This window comes from Ochlerotatus camptorhynchus, unplaced genomic scaffold (assembly GCF_037179485.1).
Source record: "Ochlerotatus camptorhynchus isolate MF236.1 unplaced genomic scaffold, CSIRO-AGI_Acam_v1.1 ptg000794l, whole genome shotgun sequence".
In the NCBI taxonomy this organism is placed as follows: Eukaryota; Metazoa; Arthropoda; class Insecta; order Diptera; family Culicidae; genus Ochlerotatus; species Ochlerotatus camptorhynchus.
The window spans coordinates 304619-318705 of record NW_027041259.1 but is presented as its reverse complement, the minus strand read 5'-3'; the positions used below and the strand labels follow the sequence as shown (position 1 = coordinate 318705).

The 14087-nt window shown below is 37.8% G+C and overlaps 1 protein-coding gene across 1 annotated transcript in view; it reads right to left on the bottom strand.

Annotated features, from left to right (window-relative positions):
* Positions 1 to 2037, bottom strand: part of LOC135715069 (scoloptoxin SSD552) — a 46704-nt gene extending 44667 nt beyond the window's left edge. Inside the window, exon 1 of the mRNA XM_065238477.1 lies at positions 1832 to 2037. The gene's annotated coding sequence lies outside the window, so the exon portion shown is untranslated. The remainder of the gene's footprint in view (positions 1 to 1831) is intronic.
* Between the last annotated feature and the right edge of the window lie 12050 nt (positions 2038 to 14087).

Sequence of the window (14087 nt, the reverse complement as noted above, 5' to 3'; positions counted from 1 at the left end):
CATCATCAAAGTGAATTTTTATCATCTTTTTTTTTTGTAATTTTAAATTATGACCCAAATTCAGGTTGCAACCAAACAAGACATAACATTCGCTAATTTATTGACCTTTAATTGAAAAGTCTATTAGCTTTACTCAACTAAATAGATGCAAAATTACATGAAGATCAATCTAAAGCTTAAAGCACTTAGACGGTTATGAGTAGTGATGGAAAAGTGCGCGAAAACTCACTATGACTCTAAATCTTAAAAGATAACTTTTTTCTGTTTTATTTAAGCATTCCGCTAACAACCCAATTTCATTACTTCACTATGACTCGCGAACTTTTCTCTTGGTGAATGTCGTTAAATATCGCGAACTTTTCCAACACTGGTTTTCAGCCTCGGTTTTGAGATTGGAAACAAGAAAAGGTTCGGACCAGGCTTCTGATACATGGTCAAATATCAGTATCAACGCTTATTATTGTCACTGAGAAGTCCTATTTCAGGCTTCAGAATTTTTTAAAATACGGAAAATCACAATTTAATGAGCATTCATGTGAGACTTATTTTAATTGATGAGAGAGTGCATCCTCGAAGAGATCTCAGAACTCTATACGGAACATCACAATTGAAAAAGGAATCTTTTGAGGCCTCTTTTAATTGATGAGATGATCACACTTGAATGAGGTGTGTATTCATGATTTAATTGTATGGAAAACGAACAGGGCAGATGTACCACTTATGGCAATACGTTCCAATTATAATGTGTGGTACATCTACCCTACATGTTTACTTTTCCATAGTAATGAGGTAAAACGACATGCACTAAACAAAGGACACGGACATATCACTAAAGAACAATATGTTGGTCGCAGTGATTATGGGTGGGAAAAAAAGCTTAAAGTTCTGAAATAAGTTAAAGGACACTTAGGGTGGTTCATAAACTTCGTAGACGATAATTGGTGAATTGAATAATGAAAACGTTGAACAAGCTATTGACAACTGTAGATTTGCTGTGACATACTGAGTTATGCTATAAGTATCGTAATTGCAATTGAAAAAAGTGTAACGTTTTCGTGAGCATTACTGAATTGGAGATATTGATGTCAAACCGTCGATCATATTTTTTTTATTCATACAATTTGGTCTCAAGAAATGCTGTATTTTCTGTAGACTTCTGCATGTTGTGAGGTTATAAGACTTATACGAAGATCCTTAATTAAGATTGTCCAAAAAGTTTGCAAACAGTTTGCCAACAGACCTTTTTTAGTATTTTTTTTTCTTCGCATCACAATCACATTTCAATATTTATATGATTTTTGTCACATAATGGCATGGTGTATAAATTTGATTCAGATCAGGATAGCACTCAACGTTAATAGTATTTAATGCATTAGTAAACTAATGCAATTAACACTCACAAGTTACAAATATATTTTTTTTCGGTCCATTTGTTCCTGCTCACTATGTATTGTCGTTCAAGTTGGACACTGGAAAACCCACACGCGACATTCGATTTTACCCTCGTTCTGTACGTTAAACATAACGTCGGACATAGTGCGCTGAATAGCGCATCATTGTGCAAATACAGCGCACTATGTCCGACGTTATGTTTAACGTACAGAACAAGAGTAAATTCAATTGGCGGGTGTGGGGTTTTCCGGTTTTCAACTGAAACGATAATAGCATAAATCAATCCTCTATACTGGGTCGGCTTAAGCTGGCTATTTAGATTTTCATACACTCACATTCGGCTGTACATGTCCAGCAATTGGATTTCATCAATAAATCAACACTACCATAACAAGATCTAATCCATATTTATCAACCGTCACTAAGGAAATCAATTTACCAGCTGTATCAACTGTATCGGAAGAATCAATCACGTTTTTGCTGCCGTTGTATCTCCTTTTTTCTCCGCTTCGCCACAACATACACCTTGCACTGAACGAGTCTCGCGGTTAGCAATAAAATAACACGAATAAAACAATAAAAAAAATGAAAAGATGTCGGCTTTTAACCTGACCACGAAGAGTAGCACAATGTTAACAGGTAGACAGGCCGGCGTCTAATGAGAAAAAATATCGAACGACAATGGCTTATATAAAATATGCCACCTGTTGATGGGTTCGCGACGATCGAGCTCCGATCTTCGAAGGTGACCACACCACGCACCGGCTTGCAGATCGTGGTTGCACGTTGTAGGTAGGTGCCTATATACTCGCGTCGCCGTACTACATCTCAGCAGGCTGTGGTGCTCGTGTGGTCAAGCCAACCGTCGCTTCACGGCACGTCGTCGTCGTCTTCGTTAGTAGTTATCATCGCCGGAATGATCGGAAATCTTAAGTGTCTCGGTTCGGTTTGTTCTGATCTTTAGGATTCTGAAGCAACTCATCCATTCAAAGTTGCTAGTATTCCCTTTCAATTTAATATTATTCCACAAATCTGAAAATATATGGTTTTTTATTACTTTGCGGTGTTTTAACCAGTTGGCATCACTGTTCTCCATGTGAACGAAGTAGCTGGTTCGAATGAATGGCCAGAAAAATGAGTGTGACATTATAGCGCAAAAAGTAGTTTAACCACTGTTCGACCGAGCTTCATATTCGGTTAGTAGTGGAGGAAGAACGAAGGGGTCATCAGGCTGGACTGGTTTTCCGAGCGGAAGAAGCAGAACCGCGATGAGTTTTGGATAATGATTCAAGGGTTTCCTAGCGCAGTGGAAGGAAGAAAAAATGGCCTCCTGAATGATGCACTAGTTTTATTAATTATTAAGCTTGTTGATTGGAAATAACATGCTGGATGTTCGTAGGATAGTTTCTGATTGTACTTCACCAGATTCTGTAGCTTGCCATTTTTTTTTCGATGATCCTATTGCTGGATAACAAATCTTTGATTGATCCTTTTTTATACCATGTATCTAACTGTAATCGTCGATAGCCGATAAACATAAATCCACGTGTTAATCACATCAAAGACGAGATGGATGGTTTGAATTGCGTTGAGGATCTTATCGGGATTTCTTCGTGAACTAAATTGAGAGTATGCGAGGAATTCCAGCTGTGAAGAATATAGCAAAAAAGATGAAGAAAATAATAAGTAACATCCAATTATCTACTTAGCTTAAAGCACTCTTGTTTGAAAAAAAAAATTGTTTTTGTTTTTGTTTGTGATTGTCTTCTCAAGTTTTAATTGACATTTAATATTGACGTCATCATATGGCTCGCTGCGCGTAAATATTATTTATATTTAATCACATTCATATTTTTATTATTGTCAAAACAGGCGACCGTTATTTCGATGAGGAAAAACAATTGTCGTCACTAATTCAAATCAAAATCACTTTCAGTCAACAGTGATCGATGCCTTGACCTTCCTCTCGTTTGGCGTCAAACAACGGTTCGACATGATAAATTGATACAAGAATTTCAGCTTGCGATTATGTCAGATATTTGATTCCTGATGCGGTATTGCGTATTTGACTAATGGTATCACCGTTTATAATACAATTTAAAATGGACGAATTGCTTCAGTTGAAAAATGGTCTCAGCCCAACAACAACAACAACAACAACAACAACAACAACAACAATCTTAATTTAAAAAATATAAATTGTCGACATCACCGGACGGTTTTAATAAGTTTTTGCGGTAATCTGCAATCTGGTGATAAGCAGCATTAATGCAAGCTCGAAATGTTGGGATACAATCTGAATTTGCGGGAGAACTTAAAACTAAGTATGGGAAAATATATGGGAAACGGAACGACACTATTAATTTACGTGAAACAAAATAATATTTTTAGGTTGGAAAGCGTCACATTTCTGAAACATAAAAAAATAATCCCAGGAATGGCCGTAGGGTCCATCTTGCACGTCTGGGAAGTACAGTTCTCCACCATTTTAAGAAAATCTCAACCAAAATCGAAATTGGAACTCAAATAATAGAAGTAGGCTCGCTAGCGTTTCTGGATCTCAAAAATTGCCTTAGGATGTACACTTTAAAGATCTGTGCTGCTCGTCTATGATATTATTGCAGTGTTCCTTTGGAAATTTCGTAAACATATTTCCGTATAGCAGGAAAGGTCATAGGAACTATTCTGTAAGGTTCTGTGCCTATCTCCTTTTTCTCTGTGTTGAATAGGTTTTTCATATTCTTGAAGATGTTCATGAAAGATAAAGAGTGGTTGTACTCGATGTATCGGTACACGTATCAAATATTGGCAGATGTACAGATTTTTGTTTGAGTTTTCTACAAAAAAAATATATTTAAGTTAAATTTGGGACATTCATTGAATTTTGTTTAGGATGTCAATACCATAAAATCCACCATAAAAGACCACTATTTGATTGAACGTCATGAACATTAGTTATAAATTGATGCTAAAGTGGATGATTTTCTGATATGATTAATCGACTGCTTTCAGGTAGTGCTGGATTTTGGATCCGTGAGAAGGGGGTGGGGGGGTAGTCTAGCTATTCCCTATATGATCTGCTATCGAGATTTTAATTTGAAAAAAACCCGAACTTTATTTTTCAAAAATCATTTCGTAACAAAAAAAATTAAAAAAAGTAGAAGGGTCTGTGCCTAGGGGCTCGAACGGAAGCTTGACGTAGGACCGCTAGTGAATGGAACACGTGTGAAGAGCATTTAGTTCTTTTAATTAATCGATCATCTTTTATCTTAACTCTTTCCGTTTTTGATTTGTAAATTTGCGTACCAAAGTTGTAGTATTTTTTTTTTTCAAAGAGAAAGTTGATGAAGAGAATCGATCAAAATCACTTGCACCCATGCTTCCAAGTTTGGTTACAAAATTATCAATCTGGAGAGCATTTTGTGTGGTCGTTGGGGTCGTATGGTTATCAATATGAACAGCGCAGATAAATTATATTCCAACTCTTTACTGTAATAAGCTTGTTGGCCGCTTATGCTTGGCGTGTTCAGAGTAGGTGACAGCATCAAGGATCACATTTTCCAGGAACACCTTAAGCACACCTTGTGTTTTCTCATAGATCAGGCCGGAGATACTTTTTTTACACGGGTTTTTATGCGGTTTTTTTTACACGGTTATTTTTACACGGTTTTTCGCGATTTACACGGTACGTTTTTAACGATTTCTCAACAACGATACAACCTATCGACTTGATTCCAATCACATTATCCGTTTCAAGCTATAGGTAATCGAATGGCATACTTTAAAAAAATCACAATTTTTGGTGTAAATACAGAAATTTTTAAAATATGTCTATATGGACCACAGCATACTATAATAACAAATGGCATCAAAATCCGATTTTTTAAAAGCATTTAAACATGTGAAAAATCAAAATCTCGTTGGTTTTTTTACAACGGTTTTTTTTTACGCGGTACGTATCCCCCGTATAAAAAAAGACCTGAGTGTACTCGATTATGACGACTGGGTTTGGGAAGAACGTTTATTTCATGAAAACAGTGATAAAATTATCACTTGTTATTTGTACATTGGACAATGCTTGATATTACCACTTGTTCAATAGTTTCTTGTTGAAAATAATCAGTCGGAAGCATTGTTATAGATGCGTGGAAATATGTCTGATCGATTGGTGATAAAACTACTGAAATTGGTCCAGGGTCAGCTGAGTTATTAATGTTCAAAATCTTTCATAATTTTGTTTCTTGTGCGATTTTAGGTTTTCACAAAGTGTACCCCCAGTATAGAAATTAAAGACGTAGTCCTATGTCAAAAAAAATGTGATCACTGGGGTAAAATTGACTGGTTGGTGATAGATAAAAAAAAAATCTTGATATTATTATTATTATTTAGCTTTATTAAGGAGGCTTTCAGCCTTGGGCTGGTTCGCCTCCAAAAAAAAAAATCTTGATAGCATTCTATTATGACACTCCAATTGTAGCTTTGACGAGTTTCTCTTTACAAAAAAGCAGATTTTAACTTTAAATTTTAATTAATTGATGTTCAATAACATTCAAAACCATAGTCGGGAGGAAATGCTATACTATTATCAACATGAAGCGATAAGTTATTAGCTAGAGTAAGTTCTGAAGAGGGTAGATTGAAATTACCGCTAAAGTACGGCAGTGTGAAAATTGAACAGAAGATGAATTTGAGCGATGGATAAAATAAAATACTAATCAAATTCTCACTCCTTTTCCCAACTTATACTTTGATGGGTGAGGGGATTCGAGGTATGTCCTAAAATACACAGGCAAAAGACTGCGCGTTTGACTTGCTCATGCCTGGGGCTGTGGACAAGTTCTAGCGACGTTTATCACTCCACATTATCTAAAGCATTTTCAGGCAATGGTGCGTTATAATGCAATGGCTTCACATGCTAGTGAGCCTTGTCGTTCGCAAACCCATGATTATTAGCATGTTGTAAACAGTTTTTCTCGTAGATACTCGTAGGTTAAAATTCACTTATCGCATAATTTGAGCAATTTTCGCCCTTTTAAGATGGTATTCATGAGTGTCCAATCTTGAAAATATATTTAACAAAAGAAAAACCCAATTAATTTCCTTAAACTTTGCAGTGCACAGTTTTTCAATCATACGCATGTTAATACTGGTACTTTATAAAGAATAACTTTTAAAACAAAGCGGTGCCGGTAGTGTAGTGATAAGCGTGATTACCTCTCACCCCAGCAGGCCTGGGTTCAATCCCAGTCGGCGCCGCCGGGATGTTCTGAGGCATAACATCTCTGATCACGGGAAGTAAAGCCGTTGGTCCCCGGTTCATGACTTGATGGGTCGATAGGTAGGGACCAGGTGTTTTTTTTTATACAGGGGGGAATCTGCTCACAGACACCTGAGAAGTAACTCAGGGTGTGGGGATGGAAGAATTTCACTCCCGACCCACTAAACCTTGCCCTGTGCGCTTGGCCCTTGACCTCCCCGGAACCGCCCGAAGGCATTACTTCGTGGGAGGGGCCGCTGTTGCGCTTTGGCGCTTCTCTAGCAATATTCTATCGATCTAGTCCCCCCCCCCTTGAATGGTCCTCGCGTCATAGCACACCACGTCCTCCTTAATGATAAGGCTGATTGGCATCATCCCTGCTATGACAAAGACGGCCTCTCTCGAGATAGTGCGGTATGCACATTAGTCTGTTTGTGCTCTCTAATTTTCGCCTGTGGCAGTCAATATCCAGTACCGCAGCCCGCCCCAGGGCCGCCCCAGCGAGGAGCCTGCGCTTACTACCGAGCTGTTTGACATCATGCGGGATAATGCCCCACAGCCGTAGACGCTCTCTTGCAGGCGTACTCGACGTGACAGTCGAAGCTGAGCTTATCATCGAGCATAACCCCCAAGAGTTTCAGAGAGCGCACAGACCTATTTCCTCCACAAGCTTGACGCAGTGAGCCGCTGTCAGCTCTACCTCCTCGAGGGATTCCCCGTAGACTGCCAGCGTGACATCGTCGGCAAAACCTACAATTTTCACGGCTACCGGGAATCTTATCCTCAACAATCCATCGTACATGACGTTCCATAACACCGGACCCAGGATGGAGCCTTGTGGCACTCCTGCGGTGACTCTTACGCTTTTTCCGCCATCTTCTGTATCGTACGTCAACACACGATTCTGGAAGTAGCTTTCCAGAATCTTGTACAGCCCTCCGGGAATTTGGAGCTGGTGTAGCGAGCGGGCCCCCCAGCACGCACTGTTGAACGCGTTCTTCACGTCTAGGGCTACCACCGCGCAGTAGCGAATGCCCCTTCGTTTCCGGTGGACCACCTCTGCCGTCTGGATGACGTCGCGGATGGCTTCCACCGTGGATCTGCCCTTACGGAACCCGTACTGGCTGCTTGACAGGCCGCCTACACCTTCGGTGTAAGCCGACAGCCTGTTGAGGATGACCCTCTCAAGCAGTTTACCAATGGTGTCCAGCAAACAGCTGGGCCTGTATGCTGACGGGTCTCCAGGGGGTTTTCCTGGCTTCGGGAGCAGCACCAGCCTCTGTCGCTTCCACGCATCTGGGAAGATGCCTACGTCCAGACAGGTCTGAAAAACAGAACGGAACGTCTGGATTTTCCGCAACGGCCGCCCTCAGAGCCACAACCGGGATCTCATCTGGGCCCGGGGCCTTGCCCACCACCAGCGACTTGGCAATATCGCTAAGTTCACTGTTCGTCACTCTAGACACTTCTCCCTGATCCGCGCCTGGGATCCGCGGCCAGGAGTCTACGTCCCTACGTGGAAACAAGAATCCAACGATCGGAGCCAGTACCGCTGGCGATCTCTCCGGGGGTGCCGTCACGCCGTGGGTCTTTGCCATGACCACTTTGTAGGCATCCCCCCATGGGTTCGTGTTGGCGCTTTGTCATAAGCTGTCAAAACACGCACGCTTGCGTCTGGCGATCTCTTTATTGAGGGTCACCTTAGCCGCTCGAAGAGCGACACGGCGTTCCTCCCGAGATTCAGTCGTACGAGCTCGTTGTATCCTCCTTCTCACCTGGAGGCAAGACGCCCTGAGGATAGCAATCGACTCGCTCCACCAGTACACCGGTGCCTGGGATAGGCTCTCCTAGGTATGGTTGTATCGCACGCCCTTGTCAGCGCTGCTACCAGTTCTTCCCCCGTCAGATCCGGGGTTATTCGCTCCCGCCTCAGTGCTTCGCCGAAGACCTCTTCCTCGAAGAACGACGTCCACCAGCCTCGAGCGCAGGAAGGATTCCCTCCTGCCACTCGCCTCTCACCTGGCCCCACACTGTCCAGGTGTGGAAGCTGCCTCCCTGCCGTCGGTAGCATTGGTGTTCAGCACGGAAAACAAGATCGACGGAAAAGCAATCAAGAAAAAAAAAACTATTGAGACAAGACAGGGTGTCTTCAATAAGTTTAGAGAAAAGGATGTATTAAATGCCCACAACAGGTACAGCAAAATTCACATAGACGCCCTAATTCGCACTAATTACTCAGGAAGTAGAAGGTAAAGAAGAGCCACCGTCACCTACTAAAGCTTGAACCGGGTACTTGGGATACCCACAATACCCGCGGTAATAGCCAGCTGCCTGTGCCCTGTCGTTTTGTTAAAAAATGTTCCAGGAATAATTAAATTGAAAATTTACTGCAAAGGGATGTTCGTAAATATATACAGCCATTCCATAGTAAAACGATATAGTGGTTCTCAGAATTTCGTAAAAAATAGACAAAATAAAAGACTCGTATTTTTCATTTATTTTGTCATTCGGATGACCATTCTCATGTAACGATGGTCCAAAGAATTGATTTTTTTTTCAAAGATTATTTTTTTCTAAAACTTTGAACTAAAAATACTTTCTAGGAAAAAATATTATGATGTTAAATATTGGGATTTTTTTATTGAAAAAAATTAATTGTGTTTTTGTTTTGTTTTTCATGGTTAGTTGACAAAGGGTGCAATATGTTTATATATTGTTCCTTGTAAATTTTGGCTTTTTTACACAGTATATTAAAAAAAAACAAAAAGGTGTTTTTTTTCGTTTTTTAGTTATATATTTTTTAAGTTATCAAATTTTGGGTTTTCGCTCAATACTCCTATGCAACTAGACTACCATTAATATAATAAATTAACGTTAATTTTCCTGAAACATTTCCATGTATTCCCCTTCGGTGTTTTTCCTAACTTCCTTCGGAAAATTTTCCAGGTATCCTCTGATAGTTTCTACCTTATTCCTCTATATATATTTTGGCTTCTTCGATGATATAGTAATAATTTCTTCTGGAAGTTCCGTTCGGTATCTCACAAAACTTTCTTCCAAGATTGCCTGGAAGTTTCTCCAAATGTACAACAATTGTGCATCCAATCAATCTCAAACTCAAGCGAAATTAGTTCTGCTTCGTTAATTTTCTAGCCCATTAAAAATTATGCCTACCGTTCATTTTTCATTTATTAATTATGCCTATCCCCGAGTAGATGAGAATAGCAAACCAAGAACTAACCAATTGCAAATTTTACTATCATAGCTTATCTTGATATTATTATGTTATTTACCCATAACACATAATAACAATCTAATAACAAAATATGATATCACATCAAAATTTGTTATTTTCATGATATTAAAATTTTGAGTCATAAAACAGTCGAAGAAAAACTCAACAACAATTTATGATATTGTATCTTATTTTGCTATTGGCATCATATTAATATTCTTTTCCATTTTTAGACTCTACTTTCAATCGTAAGGTGAATATTTTTTTCATTTCAATGTTTCAGAAATTATTATTTTTTTTTTATTTTAATTATAGGTATTTATTTTTATTTTGTACTTTGTATATGATCGTTGATCGACAGATTTTAAAGACTTACGTAATATAAATACCATAAATACTTGAAATGTGCACCCATAAATCAGTCAATTTGTGTATGGATTTTACATTTAGAAATAAACTGCAATGATCGATCGTTCATTTTCATGCATATATTTATACATTGACGAATTGTGTCGTCGACTCGCATTACTTTAATAATATCTGTTAGTTCATATGAATAAATATTATGGCATAACTTTTTGGAGTGCAGTTGTTGTAAACAATATTATTAAAAACATTTCAATATATTAACAACACTTCAAATCTGTTTTGTTCAGCCATTGTTCGTTTTTTTTTTAGAAAGTTACGTTTTTATTTCATGTTGATTTTATCGTTATTATTATCACAAATAAAAAAAGCTTTGCCGAATTGTTGAATTCAATCATTATTATCAGTAAAACTGATTCTCCACCGAAAAAATACTATTATCAAGCTCTCTAAGAAGAATAACTAAAGCTGCTATTATTTTGTTATTCAATCCGAACAACTGAATTTATTCTTAATTAGTTCTTATTAGTTAATATTACATTTTGCAATTGATTAGTTCTTAATATCTTAATAATAGCTAAATATGTTTTGGACTTTTTTTTATTTTTTTGTTCTTAGTTTGATATTGTAATAACAAGATTTGCTATTATTTAGTTTTTCTCCCGAACGGTTTCCGTTATTATTTTTGGTATTTTAACTCTTATTTCAATCAAACTAATAACAAATTGAGAGGTTCTGATATCCTATTTTTAATAGCAAAACTTGCTATTGGTTTGCTATTCTCACCTACTCGGGTCGTCCATGCCTAACATGGCACAAAACAACCGTCTATTATGCCTAACATAGGTATGCATAGCGTCCGAATGCCTATCATATGTGTGCCTAATGGGGTGTCGTCGTCTGCATATGTTAGCATGTTTACAATAGGCTCTTTTGAGCTTTACGTACTCATCCAGATTTCCAAGACATTGTTGAATACTTCAATTCCACAAAAAGGCAGCATGAAACTTTGGACACTTTCAGGAGAATACCGAAAAAACATTCAGGATAAGTTGGAAGAATCTCCGGCGGAAGTTTTAAAAAACATTTCTTGGATATCTAAAGAATCTTTCAATGGAAGACACTTCCGGAAGTTAATCTTAATAGGGTAAATGTCGGTTTCGGTACCCTTTGACTGTCTAGCACTGAAAATGTAAACGGTAATTTCACTTCTCTTTGTGTAATTAAACGATTCACCAGGTTTTAAAGCTTCAATCTGATTTGATTTTTACGACTTATCAAACGCATTTTGCCAAGTGTTTCTTGAAATAAAACACACTACGCAATGCTGCTGATTTAGAGTTGCCAATAATAGAACAAAAGGTTAACACGCAGTTCGAATGGAAAGGTTGCTGAAGAAAAAAGAGATGACCGACAATAGTCACACTCACCTGAGAAGATTGAAGCATTGTAAGATTACTACAGAAAATTGGCATCGGGCACCTTAAACAATTTTTTTTTGTCGCACAAAAGGATTGAGGAAAAAGTGGGGTCCATAGCAAAAATCGCTCAATTGATTCATTTTCTGTGCATACGAAATAGTGCAATAGTCAACGCACATTTTGTATAAAAAGATAATTTTATATTTGACTCTTTACTCTGGGGGATGCGGGGGGGGGGGGAGGGGTCATGAACCTTAAACAATTATATTTAATCCATTCTGCGATGTCTTACGTAACATATTGGAAACCTTGATATGTAGGTCTCTAGCTCACATTTCCATAACAAATGATGTATTCTAAAACTAATACAAATAAATTTCTCGGCTATAATTTTTGATCTACACTAAGCAGAAAATCCAGAATCTGATTCATAGTTGAATTTATTTTGCCTCTTCAGACCGGTCCAAGCAGGTCACACCAAAAGTTTTCACCAATATAACGAGAAAAAAATATATATACCAAATTTGTATTTGTGTCCGTCTTTCTTCAAATCAGCACGGTTCCAGTCATTTACCCAAATCCTACGATAGAGCCAATTATGGAAATTGATTTCGGGTATGCATAAAACTATTCAGCAAGATAAGATAAAGGGACCGGCTACAGTTAAAATGAATTTTAGATCAAGAATCAGCCGCAGCGTGTGATCAGACGAGAGCAAAAGGGAAAGGAAAGCATGCTTCGCCGAGCGGCACAGTCAAATTTATATTGCTCAAGTTCGTTTCCTCCTTTCACGAGATAAAAAAAAATAACGAAAAAAAAACTTTGGCTATAGCAACACAGAGCTCAAATACGGTTAATAAAGACAACTCATTCGCCACCAATGATGTCAGGAAAATTTAGGATTATTTATTATCGCATGGTTTTGAATCGTATGATTGTGATTTCATTCCCTGCTGTGAGTTTTATTATCATATAAAAGGACTATATTCACATCCAATTTTTCCATTACAGGGGACCGCCAACTAGTTCAAATCATTCGCACGGTTGTGTTGAATTCTATTAGCATTTCACAGCCAGACAAATAAATGCACAGCAAAAAAAGTTGTTGAATATTACATCGAAACTGCTGCAACCAGGTCAATCCATCGGTTTTGTAATATCACATTGTACGATGTACATCGATTTTGCGAACAAAATAACATCCATTGATGTAATATTGTATCTGCATTTTGCTATTACATCATTATTTCATACATCAGCTTGAATTACGTTGATCGATATTACATTTTTTTTTGCTGTGTGTGCTTCCATTATCAACAAATCTTTAATTTCGAGTATCGAACTGGGTTCGTAGTGAATCTAAAATGGAAATACATACAAAAGATATGGCAAAAATAAAAAAAATACACGTAAAGAATTCACACCTTTTACCTTGATCATAATTGGTTTATTGGCTTGCTCCAGATCAATAAACTAAAAAATGAGCAATAGACTAGTGGAAAGTAGTAATTGTTTTTTTTTGTCGGTAAAATCTAAAAAAAAAAAAACGAATCATAAATTGAAAAGTTGGACCAAAAAATTCAAAAACAGCTATAGAAAACACATATTTGAGCAATACAAAATCTTGAATGTTTCAAAATAATTGAAGAATTTCCAATTAAAATTTTAGAAGTAGCAATATAAAAATCAAAATGTGCACTAAAAAATCAAAAAGTGAGCAATCAAAAAATGAAAAGTGCCAGCTTTACACCGTGATCTGGAGTAGCAACCCAGGTAACAATTTTGGTTTTATGAGGGTTCTGTAGACCATGATTTAGACATGTAGCATGCCTTAAAACCACTATAAAACTTGCAATGTTACTTGGGAAACCAGGTAGTGTGGCCAAATACTCTAGCGCTGTGAGTATGCTTCCTACTGATTTGCGGCATTTGACAAAGTTGCTCACTAAGGGTCAGTTTTTGGCGAGTTTAGATTAGTTCATTTTTACGCCGCATAGGTGGCGCTTGGATGGAGCTTCCTAGAAGGATGTTTTTTTTGTCAAAAACATGAATGCACACACTTATTTTATATTGCAGTGTAGCTCGGCATTGTATTCTGCTTGGCCTCAGTAAAAACATGCCGAGATTAAGCTAATAAATAAAATAATATTGCTGAGATCTCAGTAAACTTATATTCCTAGCTAGTCAGCGGTTGCAATCTCGGCAGTACAATCTAAGGGTGTACGGTGTTTGAATTTTGTAGGCTTTCAATCTATTAATCGGAAAAATTGTATTTTATGAGTTGTGACAATATTGCATGAAACCGAAGAATTATCCAACTGGGCCAATTTGCCAAAGACCACAATCTTCTATCCAAATGGAGATTATCATTTGGTGCTAGTAGAGAAAGAGAGAAATGTTGACATGATGATAATTG